The sequence below is a fragment of the Astyanax mexicanus genome, chromosome 6 (genome assembly GCF_023375975.1).
Source record: "Astyanax mexicanus isolate ESR-SI-001 chromosome 6, AstMex3_surface, whole genome shotgun sequence".
NCBI classification, from domain to species: Eukaryota; Metazoa; Chordata; class Actinopteri; order Characiformes; family Acestrorhamphidae; genus Astyanax; species Astyanax mexicanus.
The window spans coordinates 39,634,878-39,661,706 of NC_064413.1; the positions used below are offsets into that span (position 1 = coordinate 39,634,878).

At 41.9% G+C, this 26,829-nt stretch overlaps 1 protein-coding gene across 5 annotated transcripts in view; it reads right to left on the minus strand.

The window, feature by feature from the left end:
• The window catches only part of sema6e (sema domain, transmembrane domain (TM), and cytoplasmic domain, (semaphorin) 6E), a 173,675-nt gene that overhangs the window by 128,276 nt on the left and 18,570 nt on the right, over nucleotides 1–26,829 (minus strand). The gene's annotated exons all lie outside the window — the stretch shown is intronic.

A 26,829-nucleotide genomic window follows, 5' to 3' on the forward strand; every position in this document is an offset into this window, starting at 1 on the left:
GCACGTGTGTGTGAGTGTGAGATGGGTCTGTACCAGAAGCCAGGGGTCTTCATCCTCATGCCTCATGTCTGTGCCCCTGCCCTCATGTCTTGCTGACGTCCTTCTGAGAGCTGTCCTAGTTTTCAGCTCACACATGCTGTGATACCCATCTTTCACAGGAGCCAAAGCCTACTCCCTCACTGTCATATTCATTTTCCACAGCTATTGTTCAGTTGGCACACACACTTCTAGCATTTCTGCTGCCCAGTGATGAGGACACCACAGAAGAAAAAAAAAAAGATAGCCCTCATACATCAAACACGGTTTCATTTTCAAATGCCAATAAATGCTTACAAATGCTATATAATAACCAATAATAATATTAACCTGCTCTGTGCAATAATCTTAATATATCTTAAGCTTCAGAAAGAATTCCAGAAAGGATTAACAGCATTATGTACTCTTAAACAGCAGCTTTAGAAACATGTTAATGGTTCTCCAATTATCATGCTACATAATAATGCCTTAACTTTTACTAACCATTTTGGTGCATTGATTCAATAAGCTATTAATAACACTAAATATAGCTGTATTAACTCTTAATATTTATAATTAATAAATTAAATATTAATGGGAATATAATGCACAAAGAACAGGCAGGAGTTTAAACATAATATACAATGATAACAAATCAGTACATTATATACTGATTATATATATTTTTTGTATTTATTCAATAATTTAAAAAATAATTAACTTACAAATAGCTGACAACTGAAGACACATTTGTGTTAAAATGTCTTTAATTCTCTTTTTTGTGATTTTTGTGAACTAAATTATACAAATTGTTGCTCTCTCTCTCTTTTTTTTCATAAGATTTTTTGACCATAAGTAGCAAACAGATAATGTGTAGCTGAGCTGTGATTGAATTTTAAAGTCAACTAGTGTTCCTTTTTCTCCCCACAGTAATTATTTAGCCTGTATGATAAATTGTATTTTTGTCATTGTGACATGAGTTTTTACGAGAAACACATCGAAAGCTCTGTGATAATAATACCTTTGTTTTTTTTCTAAAGCGGAAAGTAGTCTTCATTTGTCTATTTTATGTGATATTTTACATTTACAGGCATTCTACCTATTTGTTCATTTTGTCAGAAAACAGGACTGTCACGTGCTTATTTGTTTAGTACAAAATCATCCATTTCCTAAAAAACATTTTACTGAAGACATATTTCCTTTATAATCCAGGCTTACTAGCACACTTCCCACAGGTTGGCTGGGATGAGTGTGCTGCAGGAGGAGTAGCGTGTGGAGAGGATTTAGGCCAGATCACAGCCTGCGTTCTGCAGCCTCATAACACTCACCCACAGGGCATTTGAGCCAGGTGAGAAAAGGTGCAGTAACAGTGCCATTAAACCTCATGTACTTACATGAATACAAAAACAAAAACATTTTAAATGGAACAAAAAAACACTGCAACCCAATACATTTTAGGACAGCAAGCTCAGTTCTAATGGTATTATAACTTAAACATTTCATTCATCAAAACTGGAACCATAATTTTGTGTTTCTGTTCCTTTGAATGAAATAATGCTGCAAACAACCTGTAAAGAACTCTTTTATGTGGTGGTTATTATCATATTTTGAAGAGTTCATTAACTGAGATATAAGAATGTTATGTTGTTTGCACATTGTTCAGTATAAAGTTTGCTTTTAGGATTGATTGAAGCTGCTACTCTATGTTAAATGTATTTTCAAGGGAGGGTTTGACTCTATATATAAATAAATGTTTAAAAAAAGTTTGCATATTTAATATCTCTATAGTCTTTTTTAGTTCAAAGAAATACAAATTTAATCATAACTTAATATTACTCATAGATTTAAAGAATATTGAGATTTTATTTATGTACTATATTGTATAGCCCTAATAACAGGATCATGAAATCACATCTTAAAAACAAGTCACATGTTTTTAATACTCTAACTGCTGTGTATGATTTTTTTCCAGGAAAATCCTCTATGGAAACACTGTGTTTATTACAGAGGCAGAGCTTTACCGAAGCTAAGTGTTTACCAAGCCTCAAACCTCAGTGGTTTGTGTTACAAACAGAGGCTGTGTGCTCTCTCTCTCAGCTTACATAGCTTCAGTCAATACTGCTAACACAGTACACGCCTTCCAGGCCTTTCAGATGTTCTCTGTGGGTTCCACCAAGGTTGCATATTGACCAAAGTGCAATATTAGACCTGGAACCATCCATCCTCTCTCCCTCCACCCCTCTCCCTCACTCAGACCCGCAGTCTCTCCCGGGGGGGGGTCCGGCTCTCATTGGTCAGCGCTGCTCGGTCTCCATGGATACGGCTAAGCGGGCACTCTCCTGTGTGTGGCGGCGGTGGCAAAGGGACGGAGGCACATGTGAGGGCCAAGCCAGACACATGCAGGACACAAAGACACTAAAGATCTCTCACTTTCGGCCCCATCTCTCTATCTCTCGCTCAGCTTCCTCCAACACACTGCCAAAAACACAGCCAGAGTCATAGAGAGAGAGAGCGAGAGAGAGGAGGAGGAGGCTGAATAGGGCTTTAGGAGAGGCATGCCGGTGGTAACACACAGCAGAATCAGAATGTTAATGATGCCCAGACAGCAAGAAGAGGCATTCTCTCGCCCTCTTCTCCTTCTCTCTGTTTTTTCCCCTCTCTCTCACTAAATGTCACATCCTTTAACAAGGCAGCGTGGGTAGGATTGGTAAAGGAAAGCAGGAAGAGCCAGCTCCATTGATTGATATGGCCACTTATTTACCATTCCCCTCCGTCTGCTGCTTCATCCTTCTCTTTCTACATCTCTCATCTCTTACACTCTCCTCCCTCTCCATGACCATTCTCACTCGTTCTAAATCCATCTCTCTCTCCCTCTCCTTCCTTGTGTCTCTCGCTCACCCTCTTCCTCTCTCTCTCTCTCACTCCTGCTGAGTCTCGCTCTGCTGTCTATGATGTATAGCTTCATTTCCAGCAGGCCTTTTCACCAGAATAAGATTACAATCTGGGCAATTGAGCGGAAACTGCCCAGATATGTCGGGGGGAAAAAAGAACCCAGGAGGCAGATACAATAGGGTCGGGGAAAAAAAAAAAAAAATTATATATATATATATATATATATATATATATATATATATATATATATATATATATATATATATATACACTGCTCAAAAAAATAAAGGGAACACTCAAATAACACAATATAACTCCAAGTAAATCAAACTTCTGTGAAATTAAACTGTCCACTTAGGAAGCAACACTGATTGACAATCAATTTCACCTGCTGTTGTGCAAATGGAATAGACAACAGGTGGAAATTATTGGCAATTAGCAAAAAACACTCAATAAAGGAGTGGTTCTGCAGGTGGGGACCACAGACCACGTCTCAGAACCTATGCTGTCTGGCTGATGTTTTGGTCAGTTTTGAATGTTGGTGGTTCTTTCACACTCGTGGTAGCATGAGACGGACTCTACAACCCACACAAGTGGCTCAGGTAGTGCAGCTCATCCAGGATGGCACATCAATGCGAGCTGTGGCAAGAAGGTTTGCTGTGTCTGTCAGCGTAGTGTCTAGAGGCTGGAGGCGCTACCAGGAGACAGGCCAGTACACCAGGAGACGTGGAGGAGGCCGTAGGAGGGCAACAACCCAGCAGCAGGACCGCTACTTCCGCCTTTGTGCAAGAAGGAACAGGAGGAGCACTGCCAGAGCCCTGCAAAATGACCTCCAGCAGGCCACAAATGTACATGTGTCTGCACAAATGGTTAGAAACCGACTCCATGAGGATGGTATGAGGGCCCGACGTCCACAGATGGGGGTTGTGCTCACAGCCCAACACCGTGCAGGACGCTTGGCATTTGCCAGAGCACACCAGGATTGGCAAATTCACCACTGGCACCTTGTGCTCTTCACAGATGAAAGCAGGTTCATACTGAGCACATGACAGACGTGACAGAGTCTGGAGACGCCGTGGAGAGCGGTCTGCTGCCTGCAACATCCTTCAGCATGACCGGTTTGGCAGTGGGTCAGTAATGGTGTGGGGTGGCATTTCTTTGGAGGGCCGCACAGCCCTCCATGTGCTCACCAGAGGTAGCCTGACTGCCATTAGGTACCGAGATGAGATCCTCAGACCCCTTGTGAGACCATATGCTGGTGCGGTTGGCCCTGGGTTCCTCCTAATGCAGGACAATGCTAGACCTCATGTGGCTGGAGTGTGTCAGCAGTTCCTGCAAGATGAAGGCATTGAAGCTATGGACTGGCCCGCCCGTTCCCCAGACCTGAATCCGATTGAGCACATCTGGGACATCATGTCTCGCTCCATCCACCAACGTCACGTTGCACCACAGACTGTCCAGGAGTTGGCGGATGCTTTAGTCCAGGTCTGGGAGGAGATCCCTCAGGAGACCATCCGCCACCTCATCAGGAGCATGCCCAGGCGTTGTAGGGAGGTCATACAGGCACGTGGAGGCCACACACAATACTGAGCCTCATTTTGACTTGTTTTAAGGACATTACATTAAAGTTGGATCAGCCTGTAGTGTGTTTTTTCACTTTAATTTTGTGTGTGGCTCCAAATCCAGGCCTCCATTGGTTAATAAATTTTATTTCCATTGATGATTTTTGTGTGATTTTGTTGTCAGCACATTCAACTTTGTACAGAACAAAGTATTCAATGAGAATATTTCATTCATTCAGATCTAGGATGTGTTATTTGAGTGTTCCCTTTATTTTTTTGAGCAGTGTATATATATATATATATATATATATATAGCTTTTTTTTTTTTTTTTTTTTTTTTTTTTTAAGACCATGTTTTCAGAATTAGGGCTGCTTTTCAAAGGAACCTGCGACCATTCCACAGAATACAAGCCATTCTAAAGTGAAAAAGGTACGGAGAGGGAAATTCTGGCAGGGAAGAGGCAGACACGTATAGCTGAATATAGAATACAGAGAGATGGACAGCAGGAGTAAGGCCTATGGACGGCTGAGAGCAGAATGGATACACACTCTGGCCTTTTAAATGGCAGGGCTTGTTATCGTTCCTTCAAAAGGGCAGAGACACTGATAAACGCAATATCATTAATGCGCCGAAGAGCTGGCATAAACATGTTACCACGGATACCGCTGTTCTGTCTGCGAATGGGCATAATTAAAAGTTGCTGCTATGAGAGAGAAAAAAAAATTCAGCTCAAGAAATATTCTTCCCTTCCGCACCTTAAAATAAAATAAATATAATGTATCTGTGTGTTGCATTCGTACAATGCTAGATCACATTTTGTCTTCATTACAGGCACTTAAAAAATAGACAAATCTACATTGTAAATAAGGTCCTGTAACCAGTGGTGCTACCTATCCTCTATACTATTTCAACAGGAAAATGTGTGTGCGCATTATGATGAGCGCGTGTTAAATGTAGGCAACAATGAAATGCAAAATCTGTTGAATATGTTGGAGGCACTGTTAAAACTCACACATGTCTGGCTGCCAGTGAAACTGGGCTACTGGTATTTTTTAATGATGAAAGGTGCAGTATTAATCTTGAGTCTGCCTAGAATTGTCCAAATGAAAAGAAAAGCGACTCATAGACTTCAAAATCACATCCACATTGACCGCAGGATGCCACAAATTTCTTAATAAACAATAGAAGACGAAACTAAAAGCAGAAAGTACAAGCTGCACCTGAAAGCAGCACCCTTAAAGGCCTGGCACAGCATCTCAAGGGAGGAAACATGGAGCACTTGCTGATTTCCAGTTTCTAGCTTCAGGTAGTTAATGCCTGCAAAGGATTTATAACAAATAAAAAAGTACCCATTAAATGTGCAAAGTAATAATGCTAATTTGATATTTCATATTATCGTTGAAACTGTGAAATTGAGAGACTATCAAGACTAGCTGTAATAACTTAAAGCATGACTTTAGCTGAATTCCAAAATGTAACAGCTGAAAATCTGCATTTAAATCCTGTCTTGATTGCTTCAATTCCAATTCACTGTGGTGGCAAATGTGCTGTAAAAATGAAATCACTGTCCAAATACTTAAGGACTATATTTGACTATATCTGACTATATCTGAATAATCTATTCATCCTTATGCAGGCCTGAAACGTCAGTAAAATCATTCAGCTGGGGAAATGCTTTATTATTTTCTTTTTTTGGCTCTGCGGCAGGCTAGAAGCTAGATGCCCCTCGGTAGCTCCGACAAGAGAATCCCCAGCAGACTGGAGAGAAATGTGTGAAAATGGATACATTTATCAGCTTAAGGCAGTGCTCTCAGATGTAGTGTATTATCCTGGAAAGCTCCCGGGGCATTTTAGAGTGTGAGGGCCGCGAGGAAAATGAATGGGGCGAAGGGCGAGCAGTAGCGCGAGCCCAGACCATGCCAGGCCGGTCCTGGGCAAAGGGGAGCTCTATTCAGCCTCCATCAGCACGTCCCACTGCATGCCACACAACAGAGCAAAGCTGCTACTCTACACAAAGACACGCACAAATAAAACGCCACACATTTCACTCCGGCCATGAAAAGCTGCTGAGAAATCTGCAAAGCAATATGCATTAGTAGGTGGAAAAGAAAGAGTGTGAGGAAGAAAAAGAAAGCGAGATAAAGAGAGAGAGAGAGAGAGAGAGAGAGGGGGAGAGAGAGAGAGAGACCTGTCCAGACTGAATGGTTTACAAGCTGGCTGTCATCCTGTATTTCGTCTCAGTGTGAGAATTTGTTTTGAGAGTGAGGCATGCACACACTCATCTCAACAAGACTCCAAACAGCTTGCTAAACGTCACTGTAGATAGCTCCAGTGTTCATGCTGCAGCACAAAGCTCCTGAATTATAATTGTAGGGCTGTCACAATTAATCAATTAACAGCTATGGATAAACTGGCAAGGATTATTCGCCAACTGGCATGACGACAGCTCAAGAGCTCTCTATCTGATCCAAGAAAGTATAAACAGAAGGAGTCTCTGTTTAATGCTCTTTATTCAGATATGTTGTTGCTGAGGTGCCATACACACACATTATCCACAACTTTTTATTAAACAAAAATTTTAAATAACAAATTGCATAAATGTTTTTCCCTCCATAACTTAAATACAAGTAGATTGAGACATTTCTACATTTAACAAGCACTTTACAGTACTGTATATTGTAATGAGTATTAGTATTATCATATAGTTTGAAACAACAAATTTCAAACTTACCTCCATGCCATAAATGTTCATATTGATGCACATGCACTACAAGCAATGCAATATTATTTATTATTCAATGAAGGAGTAAAAGTTGTTTAATATATATATAATATGTATGTATGTGACTTTGGTTGGGCTGAAAAGTGCTTGTCTGCATTTGCACACGTCTATTTACAACTTGGTTATCATTTACGGCAGCGTGACAGCTCACTGTAACTCAGCATATCAAAGCATAGCTTAGCTTAGCATACTTTTTAAGATCACCTTACCTGAAAATATTGCTGTCATCTCTGGGACCTCTTTGGGTCCCCAAAGCAAGAAGTGCAGTTAACTAGCTTATTTAGGTAGTGTCTGATAGAGTTAGCTTTTAGCCTAGCACCCAATGCGAATCCATCTTCATAACTTTATTGGATCCATAGGAGTAGTCTTCAATTGGTGCTTTACAAGGTTGACTATCACTAGCGTTTAGCCTTTTGAGCCTCATTTTTCATCTTATTTAAGAGTTTATTGTGCCTGTTAAAGGCTACCAAGTATAACTTCAGAAGGTCAAGCATTGGAGAATCTTTTGATATGTATAATTTGTATTTATGCAAGTCAAAATCATTTTAATTATTACTCATGAAACTTGTTAGTAGATGCAGTAGTGGAATCTTCATACATGGACTGATGATTTCAGTCTAGACTGTCAGAGCTCCCAGACAAGGGTGTGTTTATCATTAGGGGAAGACAAGACAGGAACAAACAGAAACAGGAAACTATCATATTTATCAAAAAATTTCAGACATTCAAACAATCAGTTGCTGCCACAACAACCCAAGATTACAGTCTGGTTAATACCAATCACTGTCTACTTCCTGTGAGTCTGCATCGTGCATACACCATATGCTTTTTAATCAGGTCTGAGTCTTTATCTGGCTCTTAATGGGGTTTTTGTCTCTGAAACAGAAGTCCAGTAATGAGCAGTGTGCTTTGTTCTGGTCGATGCCTGCTCTAAACTGCCTTAATCTCCCTGTCCATGGAGGAGCGTGGGATCCATTTCATTCTGGTCACAAAAGTGGAGAGAACTGACCCTGTACATTCTGAAATGGGGAAAAGAAAGGCACTCTGCCACCTGCATCTATTCAGAGACCGGTCAGACGCTCGTTTGTTTCACACACAATAAATTCATTGTGCAAGCAAAAAAGTTTTTCATCTTTTTTTTTTTAAGATGCAAAAACCTCCCAGCCATATCGGTTTCATCGGTTCTGACTAGTTATGCAGCCATTTTTAATTTGTATGCTTTCATTTACCAGCATTTCGGGAAATATGCAAAAATAAAACACCTACCCACCTCTGCAGCCCCTCAATGCATTCAGCAGAGTTTTTGCAGTTGATGGGAGGTAATTAGTATTTACTGTGAATGAGTGCGGGATGCCATTAGTGGCTCTTTGTCTTTGAGACCTTGGTGGTGAATGCTGCGCTCATCTCCAGCTGACTGGGGATCCGGCCTTAAACGTGAAAGGCCTAATCAGCGGTGACGCACGGCAGCAGCGGGCGGCAGAGAGAACCAGTCAACGACCGGCTCCCCTCTCAGATGACATGGCTGATTTGAATATCAAAACAGAATGTAAAACGGTGATTAAAACTCAATTACGCCTTGTGCAGTTGAAAAGTCAATTAGAGACTTCAGAGGCCTGAAGGAGACAGATGCCAAGGTGAAGAAGGGGGAAGGAAGGTGCAGAGGCCTCCGGGCAAGGCCTGGGGAACTGCTGACAGCTAAGATAATAACAACACCAGGCAGAGAGGCAAAAAGATCCAGGCTGCTGCCGCTCGCGCATAGCAGGCAAGGACACCATATTATATTCAGCTCGCTAGAGGCCAACGATGTGACGGGGCAAATAAGGAAAAAAGAAAAAGGTTTCCTGTCAATTCTATCATTACCCATCCATAAATTATGAGCAATTTGCATTGAGACCTTCAATGAGGAGAGCGGAAAGCAGTCAGAGAGAGATCCAGAGCGAAAGAGAGAGAGAGAGAAAGAACAATCACACGGCTCCGTATTCAAATGGGCTCTGTCGCGCAATCCCACCGCTCCCACTGTGCAGAGTCCCTCCTCATTGATCCTGCATTACTTATTTATGCTGCTATAATGAGTGTTGAATATAGAGAGGGGAGTCGGAGAGGCGTGCGGGAGGCAGCATGGCAGGGGCTGAGTTTTGATCAGCCGGGTGCAGCCTTGGGGAACGCTTTCGCTGCTCTGAAATCCATCAGGCTTGCAGCCCGCAGGCTCAGGACAGCCAGTGAAGGAGATATATAGAGAAAAAGAGAGAGGGAGAAAGAGAGAGAGACACACAAAAGGCTTTATTTCATGAACAATGTGTCTTTAAAACAAGTAACGGCATAGGAGAGTAAGGACAAATATCCTTAAAACATCAAAACATATATAAATAAAATAAAATACTTTTTTTTACATTTCTATCAGCCCATACATCATGAAATGTGCCCACAATGTAAAGCGCAGCAAACCTTTTCAAAGCAGGTTTTCAAAACATATATGAAGACGTGGTCCCCATGGACCCTCTCCATGAACAAAGGAAAATATTCAGGCACTGCTAACACAGTTTAACCCTGTGCATTAAATATTCAGCAACTGCTACAACTGAAAATGTGGCAAATCCCCTTTTCTTTCTTTCTGAAGAAGAACGTTTCCAGAAGCTTGAAGGTGACCAAGCTGAACTTTCCTCACAGAGGAAACCCACAGCAGCAGGGTGCAGTAATGTCTTTTTCATGTAAGGACCGCCTGGTCCAAGAAAAGGCGATAGAAAAGGGCCAAAACAAGCGAAACTGAGCGCCGGCGTTCGCGTCCCTTTATGTTGGCTCTGGGGAAAGGAAAACACATGGTCACACGGTATTGTGCGTCCTCATGATCCCGCAGTGATTGCTCTCTGCATGTTTTCCCTGATCTGGAGGATAACAGGGTTGTGGGAACATGTTCTGCTGTAATATTAAACAAGCCCAAATCACCAACAGTTTACTGAACCTACTACCCTGTCTGGATTAATAGAAACTCGCATTGCAGGCCGAAGTTGTGAAGACGGACAGAGGCAGTGATTCGACAGTGGAGAAATCTTTAGAAACGTGTGTGCTGTTCCTCCCCTGGCCGACATCTCTTCCCCCTGAAAAGAACTTTCTAGCAGTGTATTGATGTCAGGCCTGAAAGCTCCAACACGTATTTGCAGTATTACCATCTGAAAGAGAGGATAGGAGCAGAATAATCTTTGGTTGTGTGTGAGAAGGAGAGTGAGTGAGGAGGAAAAAGAGAGAGAGAGAGAGAGAGAGAGAGAGAGAGGGGGAATGCAAGAAGTAAGAGTAAGACTGTGAAAGAAAGGGAACCAAGGGAGTCTGACTTGTTGAACTTGGCTTGCTGGTAGGTTTCAGTGTCAACAGAAGATACTTCCTCAGTATTTCTAAGTATTTCTCAGTGTTTTCTGGAGAAAAAACAACACCACAAGTCTGGCTTTGTCTGGCATTTCCTGCACCTTGGGATGTGATGTGATGTGTGTGTGCATGCCTGTGAATTTCAGTGTTTGAGGAGGCTGGCCCTGTAGAAAGATAACCCCCCAACACCAACAGCTCTAATCAACATCTGAGGAAGCTATAAAGTGTGGGCAGTAGGCTCTGCTACCACGCTGCCTTTAGCACATTATAAAACCTGCAGTTAAACTTAGCGACAAAATGCTACAGCACTGCAAAGTTCAACTTTTACAACAAGCCCCCTCTGTTTAATGCAGCCCTTCGCTGCATTATGCAAACTAGACATTTGAAACACAATAAAAAAGAAAAAAAAAAAAGGATAAAGGAGATTTCACAGCTGGCAAGGTCCACTCATTTAAGCTATCCCCGCATTTATCACTCTGAACTTCCCTCACCTCTGTGCTGGCTCTGGTTGGCTGAACAGACCCTGGCATGGTGCAGTGTGTAACCTTCACTAAATCTCCTCTGCTAGCAGGAGGTCCACTTTCTTCCTCGCCCTGTCTCCCTGACGGAGGTGTGAGCTGCGCACCCCGACCGCTAAATGAATGCTATCGATTCCCCCATTTCCACCCCCGCTTCCCTCTCTCTGTCATGCACGCTCCGATGTGGTGCCCGGCTCTGCAGGCTGAACTTGGAAGGGACTTAAAGCACTTTTCCTGTGGCCCCTTCAGGAGGACAGTCAGTACACAGCCTGTAGCAGCAGCCTGAGGGCAGGTGAATGCAGGTGAAGCCAGGTGAAGTGGGAGCTGCACCGTTAAGCACGGGCGTATCCCTCCACCTGTGCCGCAGGGCAAACGTGCCTCAATCACTGAGCACCAAAGCCATTTATATGGACACACATGGGAAAGCGGCCAGACACATTACATCCCCTCATAAATGGAGACCCAAACCTAGCCGCGTGAGCCATCCGCAGGTCCGCATGCCGTTTTTCCACTCAAATGCAATTTCGCTTTGGAGGCCATTACGCAGTTAAATGGACTGCATAGCAGGTATTACCAACATTATTTCAGCGCTCCATTTCGCCGTCCAACTTTCCCAGGCAAGACATGCATTCCCTCTGACACATGGGCGTGCTGTAACAAAGCACCTCGCTAAGCAAGCAGCACCTTCAATTCCACTTAAAGGCAAAAATAGCCTGCAAAAAAATACCCTTTCTGTCGCACTTATGCAACGAGATGCAACCTGCCTCAAGTGTAAATAAATCTTTCACATCTGCGTAAGAGTTCCAGTTTAAGTAAGTATGATAAGCATATTGTTAATCCAGAGGCAAATCTCAGGATCATCTGAGTTTAAAAGTAAGCCTTAAAAGGGCCCAGTGTTAAGTGGGAGGCAAAAGAAGGCACCACCCCTCAACAGAAGTGTCTTACCCATTAATATAGTTAATACATTATTATCAATATTTTAAAAATAAGTAAAACTTTTGTTTGAAGCAGTTGGTAGCAGCATATTTCACAGCCTTTTGTCCATATACAATTCAGTAAACAATATTCATTTAATAAAAGTCAAATTTGTGGTTTGTTTTGTTAAAAGTTGAACAGTGATAGGTTAGCAAATAAGCAAATGTCTATAAGATTAAAACATGGACATCAGAACATTTAGTTTAACTTTACTGAATTTACTGAATTAAAATAAGCTTATTGGATAATTTGCGGCTGTTTCTCTGGTATGGCTAGTTTGGTGAGCTTACTTAGCACACAGTGTTATATTGTGTGGTATTTGGATGTATACGTTGTTTACTGGCATTGAATTTGCTTATGAGATTGATATTTGTAAATGTTGTGAGTTTAGCTTGTAATGCTAAAGCAAGCTAATAGCATTAGTGACTGCATTTTATCATCTTCCTACAAGACCAATCAGATTCACTGTAAGAGGAGGCAAAATACATAAAACTTAAATAATCACTGCTCCCTAAATAATTCTGATGCCCCCCCTCCACCCCACTGTATTTGCCCTTTCTTTACAGATAAATGAAGAAGAGCAGCAGAGAGAGTTCTGGCCCTTTACCAAATCCATCCTTCTGTCTCATCTTCCAGTGACCCCCACTCAAAGGAAACAATGCCCCGCACAGCTTCTGCACCAACGGTGCCAAACGTTACACCCTGAGCACCTCCACAATAGCATATGACAGGGCAATTAGAGCGCAACAGAATTGGAGCTCTCCACTTTGGGGCAATAGAACTTACCGTCTCCATGGTAACACAGACGGTGGGCTTGAGTTCTGAGTTCTTCCAATTGAAGATACTTTTGTCAAAAGCACCCAGCTTCAGAAAAGAGGAAAAAAATAAATCACGCGCAGTTCTGAAAATGAGTCTACTATCTCGACTTTTTGTTCTCCCATCTGTCCTGATGTGATTATTACGGACAGGGTGTGCAGACGCTAGCGAACACAACACAACTGGAACTGGATACAGAAAGTGAGTGAAAGCTTCTTTCAGGTTCCAGGTGTAATCTCAGAGGGAGCGTTTCAGCGTTTCATGTTTGTAATCAATTAAGGGGTGGATGGTAGGGGGTCTTTACTTTATTGTACCCCAGGGGAAATTTAGTTTGAGGCGTAGACAACTGAAGACTATTCACAATATTTTCACTAGTGAACGCATCCCTCCCACCCTATGCCACCCAAGTCTGTGACAAAATTATAAACAAGTAATGGCTCGGGTTCAACAGGCTGATTGCTGTGCTTTTTACACTCAGAGCAAGAGTGAGACAGTATCACAAGTGAGAGTAAGACAAATGAAAGAAGAAAAAATAATCATCAGGCAAGACTTCAAGCAATTCCTATTTGCGTTTAGATTTGCTTGATGTATGGATCCAACCAAATAACTTGGCTTGATTCCATTTACACTTTTTACTAAAATATACCCTTATCTTATTCTTTGCTGTTCACAATATATTCATAGCTAGTGTGATTAAGCTAATTTAAATACTGCCAAGTACAAAACATATACTAGGTTGTACCTAAATGTGACAATACCAAACTCACAACTGTATAATTAGTGTTAAGGACTCTTTTGTTATAGTAGGCAGATGGCAGGGCTTTTTTTATATAAATATGTCAATTATACTCTAAAGATTGTAATTCTAGTGTTAAAAGTTTAACTGAACATTTTCAAACCTATACAAAATTATTTGGCAAAAACTATGTGCATTGTTATGCTCATAGTGTAGACAGTACACATGCCCTATATGCCCAAATGTTACACATGTGAACACACCTTTTAACAAATTCAGTCAGCTACTTTAAGTTGCACCAATTTCTGACATAGAAATGCACACATACTTGTCTAGTCCCTGTAGAGAAGTACTGCCAGTACTGGAGGAAGTAAACATAAACCTGTTGGAAACTTATCAATTGGCAGACATGGTGTGAAAAGCTATATAAAGAAGTGGACGTAGAACTGCTTTCTCTGGAGTCACTGTGGACTGGCTGTGTTTTTGAGTGCAAACTGGGGTGAAGTCATAATCGATCCTGAACAAATGTACAAAATGTCTAAATTGCTCTTAGCTTTAGAGCTATCAAAATATTAACAACTGATCACGTCTGACAGTGTGTGACCATAGACCAATCAGAATGTGTGCTGGGTCTATTTACATCTTATGTATTTTTATGGCATTTTTTTGGCAAGTAAAATCTAAATGTGCTTTGAACAATAATATGCTTATTAAACTGATAAATTTAACCATTTGGACAGTGGTGGACAAGAACTAGTTAATCTTGTAAAAAAAATGGCTGATCTATACTCAGTAAAATATAGTCTGGTGCTTTTAGCACCCATATCTTTTTGCTGGTGAAGTTTGCCTTCTATCAGAATGATCCAACCAGGAACACAGAAGTACGTACACATGGAGAGTGGCCAGTAATTAAGAACGCTGCTTTCAAAATTACTACTGGCCCTATTTGTAGCCTACAATACACATCAGAAACACTGTGTAGGCGGAGGGTCCAGGCTGAGGCGAGAGGACAGGTCTTAGAAAAGTATGTGGGCTAATTAGTTTCTTTTGCTCTCCTCTCACGCTTCCGTCTCTTCATCCCTCTGTTCGATACCACTCGTCCTCTTTCACGCTCTTCACTCCAACAAACAGGTGGGTTCTTAGAGGCACCTCACCTCCCAGCATCTCCAGCACACACAATATCTGCTGTAGTGCTGAATATTATACCGATACTAGAAAAGTATCTCAATATCAAGCCATTAAAAACTGAACAAAATCCCATTTGTTTAGTACTGGTACTTTACAAATGAGCACATTTTAAAATAAGAGCAGTATTTCCAAGGAGAGCAACAGGAGGCAGTGTGCTTTCTCCCCCTCCCCATGCAGGGCTGCATATTCTGTAAGAAAGAAAAGAAAGCCAGACATGGCTGATAACGAATGCCAGTGATTTTGCCCACTTTGCCGAGAATGTACCAGAGGATGTACATTTTTTCCATTATCATTTCTATTGCTAGTCAGTGCGATTGCCATAGTATTGAGTATTGAGTGTTATTAATGAAAGATTAATCAGCGAGATCTGGTCTCCTGAAGCAGAAGAAGCCCTAAGGGACTGCTATGACACCACTGACTGGAGCGTGCTGCTGCACCCACATGGTGAGGACATTGAGGGGGTGACTCACTGTGTTACGGACTACTTGAATTTCTGTATGGATGTTGCTGTTCCCACAAAGACTGTACGCTGCTTTCCAAACAACAAACCCTGGATTACCAGCTCCGTCAAGGACCTCCTCAACCAAAAGAAGAGGGCGTTCAAAGACGGAAACTTGGTAGAGCTGAAGCGCGTACAGGGGGAACTCAAGGTACGTCTTAAAGAGGTCAAGGAGTCTTACAGGAAGAAGGTGGAAAGAAAGCTGCAAGACAACAACATGAAGGAAGTCTGGGGTGCAATGAAAACCATCACTGGGTGCAAGAACAACAACGGCAACCCAGTAGATGGCGGTGTGGACAGAGCAAACCAGTTCAACAACTTTTACAACAGGTTTGACTGTCCTGCTCCTGCTGCCCCCTCCTCCTACCCTCCTGCAGAATCACCAACATCTTCTCCATCTCTACCATCATCACCACCATCTCCATCACCTTCAACTCCAACTCCACCATCTTCATCACCACCACCATTACCCTCACCTCCATCTTCATCACCTTCAACTCCAACTCCACCATCTTCATCACCACCACCATTACCCTCACCTCCATCTTCATCAACATCATCACCGTCATCATCATCACCACCACCCTCACCTCCATCATCATCTTCATCACCATCAGCACCATCATCACCCTCACCTCCACCATCTTCATCATCACCACCATCAACACTATCAACTGGCAGACAAATCATCTCCTCCAGTCCACCAACCTTTACTGCTGACCAGGTCAGGAGACAGCTGAGGAGACTTCACCCCAGGAAGGCAGCTGGCCCGGACAGAGTGTGCCCCAGAATGCTCAAGGCATGTGCTGTTCAACTGGGTGAGCCCCTCCAACATGTTTTTAACCTGAGTCTGCGTATAGGGAGAGTTCCTGCCACGTGGAAGACAACCTGTCTCATTCCTGTTCCCAAGAAGGCACACCCGAAGGAGCTGAATGACTACAGGCCTGTTGCTTTGACATCTCACGTGATGAAGACCATGGAGCGACTGCTGCTGGACCAACTCAGACCTCAGGTCCACCATGCTGAGGACCCACTGCAGTTTGCGTACCGGGAAAAGGTGGGAGTGGAAGATGCCATCCTCTATCTCCTGCACAGAGCTCACTCTCATCTGGACAAGGGGGGAGGTGCTGTGAGGGTCATGTTCTTCGACTTCTCCAGTGCCTTCAACACCATCCAGCCCCTACTACTGAGAGACAAGCTGATGGAGATGGAGATGGATATGCACCTGGTCACCTGGATCACTGACTACCTTACTGGGAGACCACAACATGTCAGGATCAGGGACTGCTCCTCTGATACAGTGATCAGCAGCACAGGAGCACCACAGGGGACTGTTCTCTCTCCAGTCCTGTTCACACTGTACACATCAGACTTCAAATACCACTCGGAGTCATGCCACATGCAGAAGTTCTCTGACGACACTGCAATCGTGGGGTGTGTGCGTAATGGTGATGAGAGGGAGTACAGAAGCCTGGTTGAGGAATTTGTGATGTGGTGCAAGATGAACCATCTGCAGCTGAACATCTCCAAAACCAAGGAGATGTGCATAGACTTCAGGAGGTCCAGGCCCTCTGCTCAGCAGCCAATCTCCATCGAGGGGGTCGATGTGGAGGTGGTCAAATCCTACAAATACCTTGGTGTGCACCTGGACGACAGGCTGGACTGGTCAGTGAACACTGACTCCCTCTACAGGAAGGCTCAGAGCAGACTGTACTTCCTCAGAAGGCTCAGGGCTTTCAACATCTGCCAGAAACTCCTCCTGATGTTCTACCAGTCTGTGGTAGCCAGCGTCCTCTTTTACACTGTTGTGTGTTGGGGAGGCAGCATCAGCAAGAGGGATGCTGGACGACTGGACAGGCTGGTGAGGAAAGCTGGTTCTGTGCTGGGATTAGAGCTGGAGTCCTTAACACCACTGGCAGAGAGGAGAGCCCTCAGCAAGCTGCTGAACATCATGGACAATGTTCACCACCCTCTGCACAGCACCATCACCAGGCACAGGAGCTCATTCAGCGGCAGACTGCTGTCCCAGTCCTGCTCCACAGACAGACTCCGAAAGTCTTTTGTTCCTCAGGCCATAAGACTGTTCAACTCCTCTCAGCACAGCAAACTAAAGACTCTGTGAAACTTTTTCATTCCGGCCACTCTGGCCACACCATGGACACACCCCCGGCTATGGACACACTCTCAGACTTGCTGATGCCTAGAACACTTTTTATAGTTCTACCATATTTTGCACTAGTAGTTCATTCACTAGTTAATTCATCTACTGTTTACGTATCTTTTGCACTGTTTACGTATCTTTTGCACTGCTTAATTTAAGTTATTATATAACTGTGTATTTGCACTTTCTGTTTGGCTGACATCAGTTATCCTCACTTTATGCACATCAACTGGTGTTCACTGTCTATTGTGTTCAACTGCACTACCTCCATTCTCCATCTCCATTACACACACACACACGAAGACTGTACATTTACATTTACACTGTATATTCTATTTCTTATTTGATTGTATTTATATGTATCTTTATATTTTATATTTTATCTTTTTTAACTTTGTGTATTGTGTAACCTGCTGCTGGATGCCAAGAATTTCCCCCCGGGGATCAATAAAGTATCTATCTATCTATCTATCTATCTATCTATCTATCTATCTATCTATCTATCTATCTGGTTGCAAATACAAAAGTATTAAAGAATTTCCATAAACATATTATGGTCTTAGTTAAAATAAAGAACAAACAATCACAATGCTAATCTTTTCAGTTTTTTCTTTTATTGATATAAAAAATTAACTAACTAACTAAATAAATAAATTCCATGTTCAGTCTTCTATTATTACATACATTTCTGGTGTTTTTGGTATTTGAGTATGTATCTGTATTGGAATATTTATGCAGGTATCGGATCAAGAGTCATAATTTTGGATTTGTGACAACACTAACCTGCTGCAGAGAATGGTGGCAATGACATGCACTACAGAATGAGTGTTCTCAGTGAAGACACACCAAGATGAACACTCGCCACCCACACATACACAAAGTGTTATCGAGCATGCTGGGGTCTCTGCAGCTCGAGATTTAGTGGCAGTATCTGCCCATGTCTGGCTCCATTGTGGGGTCATTCATCACTGCAGAGAAGGAGGTCATAAGCGTGAGTGGTACACGACCTCTGATTGCACAGAGAGTTTCAATTGTGCGCAGCTACATCAGCAGACATACTGTTCAGCAATCACACAAAAATCAATCCGCTCAAGTGTGTGAGTACGGAGGCAGCAGAGACCAGAGCGCTCCAGGTGTTCAGTGTGTCCTTGGTGAAACACACACACACACACACACACACTTTGCAATATATTTTTGGCCCCAAGTGGCTAATTTTCTTAAAACTTCTTAGGATTAGATGCTGAGAGGAAAAGGAAACTGAAGAAATACTTTACTGTTGATTGCAAAAAAAAAAAAAAAACATAACACAATTAATCCAGTGCAGTTGTTCAAGCAGGGCCTTTGGGATCTCAGTATGCAAATCACCTGAAATGAGAAAGCAAACGAAGGCTATAAATGGGCTCAAGGCACGGCGTACAAGATCAATATCCAGGCTTACTGATTAAAATCTCGCACCATTCAGGTGAGCAAAGTTGACTTCTACAGTGAACAGAGCCAATATCTTGGATGTGCTGCTAAATCTCATATCTACTTACATCTCAGAATATTGTTATGTATATATATATATATATTTTTATTTTAATCAGCTGCACTGACCGTATAGGAGCATCTGTTTTATTATTACAGCCTGTCGCACATCTGCTTCTCTGCCAACGTTAATATCACCTTGTTTTTTAATGAGCAGGGTGTGTTGTGTTGTGTTCATATGAGTGCCTCAGACACAGCAGTGTTGCTGGTGTTTTTAAACACCTCACTATTGCTGCTAGACAGAATATGTTCCAACCAACCAGAAATATCGAGCCAACAGTTATTTGTGACCACTGATCAAGGACTAGAGGACGATCAACACAAACTGTGTAGCAACAGATACGCTTCTGTCTCTGGCTTTACATCTATAAGATGGAGCAGCTATAGGTAGGAGTGTCTAATAGTGTCTAATAGAGTGCACAGTGAGTGGACACAGTTTACATTTCTTTAATGTTACGTTAAGAAAATAAATGAGAATTGTTGTTGTAGATGTTGTAGATATATTCTTTTCTTCCTGTAGATGATTTCCAAACTTCTGCACCACACTGTATGTATACACACGCATACATTAAATAACTGTGTATAAAACTAATGTATGTCGTTTTTTTTTTTTTTTTTTTAAATGACCATTAATCATCAATATCAACTACACTCTTAATAGCCTACTGATGGAGATGGACTGTTTATCATTTGTTATGGTCACAATGCCAGCAATGCTAATGTTGCAGAATGAAACAATGTGCAAATGAGCCTGTAACAAATGATATTTTTACTGTGCATTATGAGCTTTCTGACCCAATCACAGATATTTTACAAATGCTTGTGTTTGGATTAATCAAGAATTACAAATGATCCAAGAAATGTTGTTGAATAAAGCTGTTGGATAACACTATGATGAGAAGAGAGGCGATAAATTATGAATAAAATATTAGCTTACTGAATGGGTGTACACAAAGCACAGACAAGCTCGAACACTCTTACCTTTTAGGAAACTAACAACTAATAACAATACTAGCTACCCATATAAGCCATATACACAAGCCTCATTTTATAAGCCTAAAAACTTGTTTGATTCTATAAAATGTAAAGTAATTTGGTTTAATTGGTCCTTGCATCCTTTAGAAATGTCCCATAGTAACTGTTAATATCAATATATAGCAATGCATAAGCAATGTTATATGATGTATATATAATTCTGTCCTCCTCACTAAATGCTAGGGATGCCTTACGTGACCCAATAGAAGTTAAACAGGGTGGTCATTGTCCATAAGTTAGTCTCAGTGAGACAAACAGCACAGACATGTTGTTTGCGTGGCAGAAAACGTTTCTGGGCCTGATGTAATCAGCAGACAGCGTGAGTGAGCAGAAAAGCCTTCACTGTGTTAATTACAGGCCCCGCCCTGTTCCGCCAATGCAGCTGATCAGGCTGGTTTTTCCACATTTCTTTACCAGCTTCATGATCGCTGCTGAGAGCAGCCTTGATCCACGTGAACCAGGATTTATATCCTGATCAATACACAGCTGCTTTTCCACTTCAGGCGCAAGTGTGAGAAAGTGCTTTTTGGGACTTGTCCCTCACGGACAGGAGTTGCACACCAGCTGGTTTTTAAGTCCTCTGAGAGAAAGCAGAGATGTGCCAGAGATTAATCATCTACCATCCAAAACAAACACTCTACTCTAGTTTGATTAATCACAAATAAATTAATGACTGTTTTGGGGCAAAGACGTGAGATGAAACCAAACAAAGCAGCTCGCTAGGCTGTGCGGTACGCTCACCGGCTCGCTGGTTGAGCGGGAAGTCAACCAGAAGACAAACTGCTCTTAATGTAGAAGTGCAAATCTTTTTTACATCTCAGAACTAGGCTAATGGTCTAAATGTCTTAATATTAGATGTATGACACCATGAAGAAATATGGCACCAAGTGGTGGCAATCAGAATCATGTGGTTTAATAGCTTTGCCTATTCCTGATCAGCGTGAGCTTTTCTCATGGAGAGGGTAGAGGACGAATCCATCGCCCTGGGGGGCCACTTAAGCTAATTGACAGGTTGTGTGGGCACTGTGCTGGCATTAAACCCATAAGAGGCAGAGTTCCTTCTCATCTGGCATAATAGCTCCTTCACACCCATCATCCTTTTATTCCAATCAAGCCTTTGAATAAGCCAGCCCTCTTCAACACAGCCACATAGTGTTTAGTTAAATTAGGGTAATGAGTCATGGAACAAAAAAGCGAATGACAAAGACGAAGACATTGCGTCTGTTTTTCTTTTTCTTTTATTCTACATGACCGGACTGAACCAATGTCAACTGGCCTTGAACAAAGCATTCATGCATAACACATCAGAAACAATAAAATAACACACGACCCCAGTCTCTGGCAATACAGCCAAACAAAAACAATGGCGTATGCTAGCCATTAGAACCCGAAGTCTTTCGATTTCTTAAAGAATATAACCAAAAATGAACACAACCAAAGTTTTTTTTTTTTTTTTTAAATTGGGTCAGATATCAACAGGTCTCATCAATTTGTCCCCCACTTAAAGTAATTACTTTGAGACTATCTAATTGGTGAGGAGTTTTTTTTAGGCACCCCCCAGTCCTCTTTAGTACAGAATCTTTTGGCAGAGAGAGAGCAGATAAAGTGTTTAGAGCCAGAGATCTTCAATCATTTTAGCTGAGGTCATCTCTCACTGCCAGAAACCAGCCATTCTGGTATAAAGCAGACCAGCAAACTCCACTGGATGAAGACTCTTCTTGGATTCCAGTTAAAGCCAACGAAAGTAGAGAATACATGTCATGAAGAGAAAGAGAGACAGAAAAAGAAAAATACTCCAGCCTGCTTCAAAGGACAGAGATGTTTGGGGCAAAACCGAAAAGCTTTTATCTTCTCGTTCATAATAATTCATAATTGGCAACAAAACAAATGCCATCCTCAAGGATATCCGCACAAAATAGCAAGAGCTGATATTAACCCACATTCAACTCCTGCTGCTTGCCAGCACGTTATTGGAAAAGCCAAACCTGGCTTGTTTTTGACCCACAGAATGAACGGGTGGTTGGAAACATATGGAACTAAACTCAGAGCAATGCAAAGCAGTGGTTCAGAGTCACGCTATTGCGCCAGCTCAGAAAAACAGGCTTTTCTCCCTCACGGCTACTCAAAGGCACCACAAAAACAGCCCACATTTAGGCAGTTAGCATGTAAAATTTCACCTATGTGACTGGTCTCTCTGACACTAGGTCAGGAGAAGTTTCTTGCCCAGTCACTAAATGTGTTTCCAATTTTTTTATCAGCTCAGGAATTCCAAAAAACGTTAATGGCTTCGGCAACAATTCCATGGAAGCATTAGTGTGCGGACGGGACCCTTGACAACAACATTACACAATTGTAAAAACACTTTTTCCCTAATTTATGACAACACTACAGACATAGTAAAAAGTTTTACTATGCGCATGAACTCCCAAATGCTGTTGCCTTAAATTTTAAGACACAACACACATCAATATTGTGCCTATAAACCATAATCCCTACCCATAAAATCCTGCCCGCAGGGCATACCTATGTTAAGATGGTCATGATTTCTTAAACTGGGAACGTTTTTACTTTAGCACTGCACTGCCACATCCAGGAATGAGAAATGGGGCCACGGAAAATGCAAAAGGGGAGGTAAAGTGGTTTAATCTGGTACCAGACACTAAGCCTCCACTCCCCATCTGCCTTTCCAAGTCCAACATCACCACCACCACCGCCGCAGCCGCTACCCCCTCCACCGATGCTCCAGGGCACACTGCATTACAATGAAAACCCTCAGGTAAAGATTTGGGCTGACCTGCAGGCCAGCCGGGTGCCGTCCACCTCCATCTCCTGCTCATTCAAGCCCCTTCCTCTCCACTTTGAAGTCCGCTGATGGAGAGCTTTTGAGACGGCTGCAATCTCGCTGGCACCCCCGTGGTCACACACAGGATTAGAAAGACCCAGAGGAGTCTCTGGGGAGGCCGGAGGCGCTGGTTAGCGCAGGAGGCACAAGCATTTCTCCTTCAGCCTGGGTCTAGGGGATTAACAAACAACTAAGGGCAATGCACACACACACATAAGCAACTAAGCATGCCATGGTCTTGGGTCCTCAGAAACCAATTTGCTGAGGAGCACAGAGGGAGGAGGGGTGGCTGGTTCTGCCCATAACCCCGTCCGCCTCCTCTCGCTTCCAATCCAGCCTTTGTTGTTCTATTTACAATACGAAAGCATCTCCAGAGGCCAGACACCATCAATCTCCTCTCATTCACCCTATAAACAAGCCCCCACTGTTCCACAACCAACAATGCAGAGCCCGTCAAAATGTTGACACCTTGTATTCTTCTGAATTCTGAATGTATACTTAGCAATGCTAAACTTCAACTTCTAATCAAGGCAACCATAATCACATTCTTCTTCATGTTTTATGCACACAGATAGAACATATACTTTGCTTTTTAAACAAATTCATGCAGTGAACACACACACACACACACGTGATAATAGTGAGCACACAAGCTCGGAATAATGGGAAGCTATCACTGCAGAACCCACAGATCAGTGAAGGTTATGGGCTTCGCTAAAACGGACAACAGTGGCAGCTTGTCGAACGCAGGTAACACACCCACAACCCTGTCATCAATAACCAACCACTGCTCCGTAGCTCAATGCTAGGGCCCTTATCCCCCTCAAGCACACACCTGGCTTTCACTAGGCATGCTGCCACTAGATTCAGATTCATATTTACCTGTTGGAATCCTATGCTACTGGCAATACTTCTCTTCAGGTACCTATCCCTGTCTAGGAAACTCTTACAGAAAATCACAGAAACGATACAGTACTTTAAAATCAATGTGTAACTAAAACAAACAAAAAAAATACAATAAGAAATCACAATATACCTAAAAATAAAGCCTTACAACAACGAACTAATGCTCCCTAACAATTCTAATGCCTAAGCTCAGTAAATTGGCTGATAAAGAGCGCTGTATCAGCTCTGTATAAAATCTGTATCTCTCTCGGTGGGGTCTTTCTTCTATGTGTAAGGATCAACTAACTACACATCTCTATGCAAGCATAAAAAACAAACAAACAATTCAAATGCAAATGATGTACATGACAAAGTAGGTCACTGGAGGACGCGTTACTCTTCCAGTATCATGGGCAGTATCAGTGCTGAAACCAATCTAGGGTATCGGATTAGTGCATCACTAAAAGATCTTCTGTCCTTAAGGAGATCTAAACTACTGAAAGAGTTAAGCCATCAAAACATGAGGATTAAATGTGTGTGCTTTAGAATTACTGCCAAGTAAGCTGGACAATACAACAAAAAAAATATTGTACAATCACTATTTCTCTAAAGCATATTGAAATAATGATATGATGAAAATTATACCAAGTGTAAGGAAAATATTAGTATTTACGTGTGACCAAAAACATAGAATACCGTATACAAAAATACTCGAATATCTAACTGTATGTCCAAGCTTTTTTTGTTTTAAATGAATTTCACCCCAAAAAACAGTTTTGTTTTTGTAAAAAAAACTTGCACACAGATGGTAACCTGCATAGCAAATGTAATATAAAAATGACATCATCTTGATATAAAATTATTTTGTACAAAGTACAGAGAGTACAGATAGAGGAGGGGATGAAATGTGAAAAAGATGGCAGTGAAAGGGAGACTGCAGCAATAACTGTTAACAGAGGTGATAAAGTGACAGGGAGGGTTTTATAACACAGTAAAAGGAAGACGGAGGTGGCTTGCTGTCAACAGTTCACTGCAAAGGCCTGCGGTCATATAAACTTTTCTTATGAGGAAGCGTCTCAAAGAGCATCCCATGAAGAAAAGAAAAAACTCAGTCAGAATTAATGAGGGGAAAGACGCTGAATGGAAGGTAGACTGCATGAGCGCTCAGAATTGATGTCTCCAGGAGTTCAGAAGTTTTGTGCAATTACTGATCATACAGAACTACAGCTACAGTACCATGATACTGATACAGAACTTTCTAGAGGGTCTTTTTGGCCATAGAACTGAGAGATATTTAGATTCTGTGGGTTTGGTCATTCCATTGCTTCTATTTGTGCACACTACAATAATGAACACTCTGTAATATTTTAAACACAAGAGTTCACGATTTGAGAACACACACTGTTTTCAGTGAGAATTAACCTGGCAACACATCACCAAACATTATACAAATCTGCATATTTCCTCTGCAGTTTCCCTCCAACCCAAACCTCCTCTCAAATCTTCATTACATTACACGGTTCCTTAGGGACTTAAATAGCTTAAGAACATTCCTTATATGCATAGATTTAGTATTCTAGTAAGAATTTGCTTCAGTTGATGCAAGTTAATGCAATCCTTATCACAGTTGGTTGCCATGATACTGCAATGTTTCAGAATATGCTATGATTAAAATGATAAAATATGATCTTTTATCTGTACTGTGGAACACTACATTAGGAACATATGCCAGCATTATGCGGACTTGACCCCAACTGTTGTGTTAAAAAAACATATGCTGGAAAGAACAACTCTTAACATCTCTCACCAATCAATAAACCTAATTAAAGGCTTCTTTGGCAGTGCTACAACCTTGCAGTGCCTGAAATATTTGTATTAATTAGGCAAGCAGCTAGTGAGTCCACAGCTTTGGTGGTTGGAAAACGAAATAACGCAGATTACTTTGCAGGAGAACATGGTGCTGCATTTAAATACTTGTATAACTGACATTATCTCTGGTTGGTAGCTGGAATCTAATTTACAGCCTCTGGGATATTATCTAAAACTTTGAACTTAGCTCTTATGCACTTGTCTTTAGCTGCACAAATGAGCAATTTAGCCCAGCTTAAAAAAAAAGAAAGAAAAAGAATTAAAAAATGAAGAGGACCTGAGCGATTTTATGGGCATCACATGGACTGAAATATATATCTAATCAATGGTGACCTTCACAGCTTTGACTTATACTCAACTTTTCATTTCTTACTCTTGAGCTCCTGTGAGATGACAGCAGTCTTGGTGTAAATGTTTTAGGCGCTGGTACAAAGTGACTCTGGGACGGATGGCACTTTTAAGAGGCGTGAGCAAAGGGAAGTGAGGTGAACTCACACATCCAGGTTCAGGTGACATAATAAGGTTTCTCTCCATCAACCCAGGGGATCTGTTCACCCCAATTATAATCCTGACACGTTTCTTCTTCTCCATTTCCTCTCTTTTTTCCTCTCTTTTTGAGATTGCAGAGTCACAGGCAATGCCTTCATCCTCATCAGGGAGACTGGACAATAAACTGAGTCATATGCATCAAAATGCATGTCGCGGAGGAGAGCAATGATATTACCTAAAATAATAGCCCTTATAATAGCACCATATGGGTCATCTGAATAAAATGACCATAAGCTGTCAAAAAAGCAAAGAGCGTGCACCGGGGAAAGAAGACGGGCCATAATGGAAGACAGAGCGTGAGGTGTGGGAGGATGGCTATGCTGTTTAGTCTTCTGTAAACACCAAGGTCAAACTCAGCCCTGCATCTGGCCAGCCATCTGCTCCCAGGAACCACGAAAGACCTAGTCACCTCATCACTCCTGCAGCCTGCCCTCAGGTATTTCACTATTTGCATGTTTGCGATGTCGCACAAAATGTAACATCAAAATATGTAAAGGCATTTTTTATGATACACGATGTGTTAAAATATTGATCACTTTTCTGAGATTTCAGAACAAGTAAGATATAGGCAAAAAGCTAGAAGCCTGGCAAACCTTCAAAAGAAAATGTTCTTCAACGAT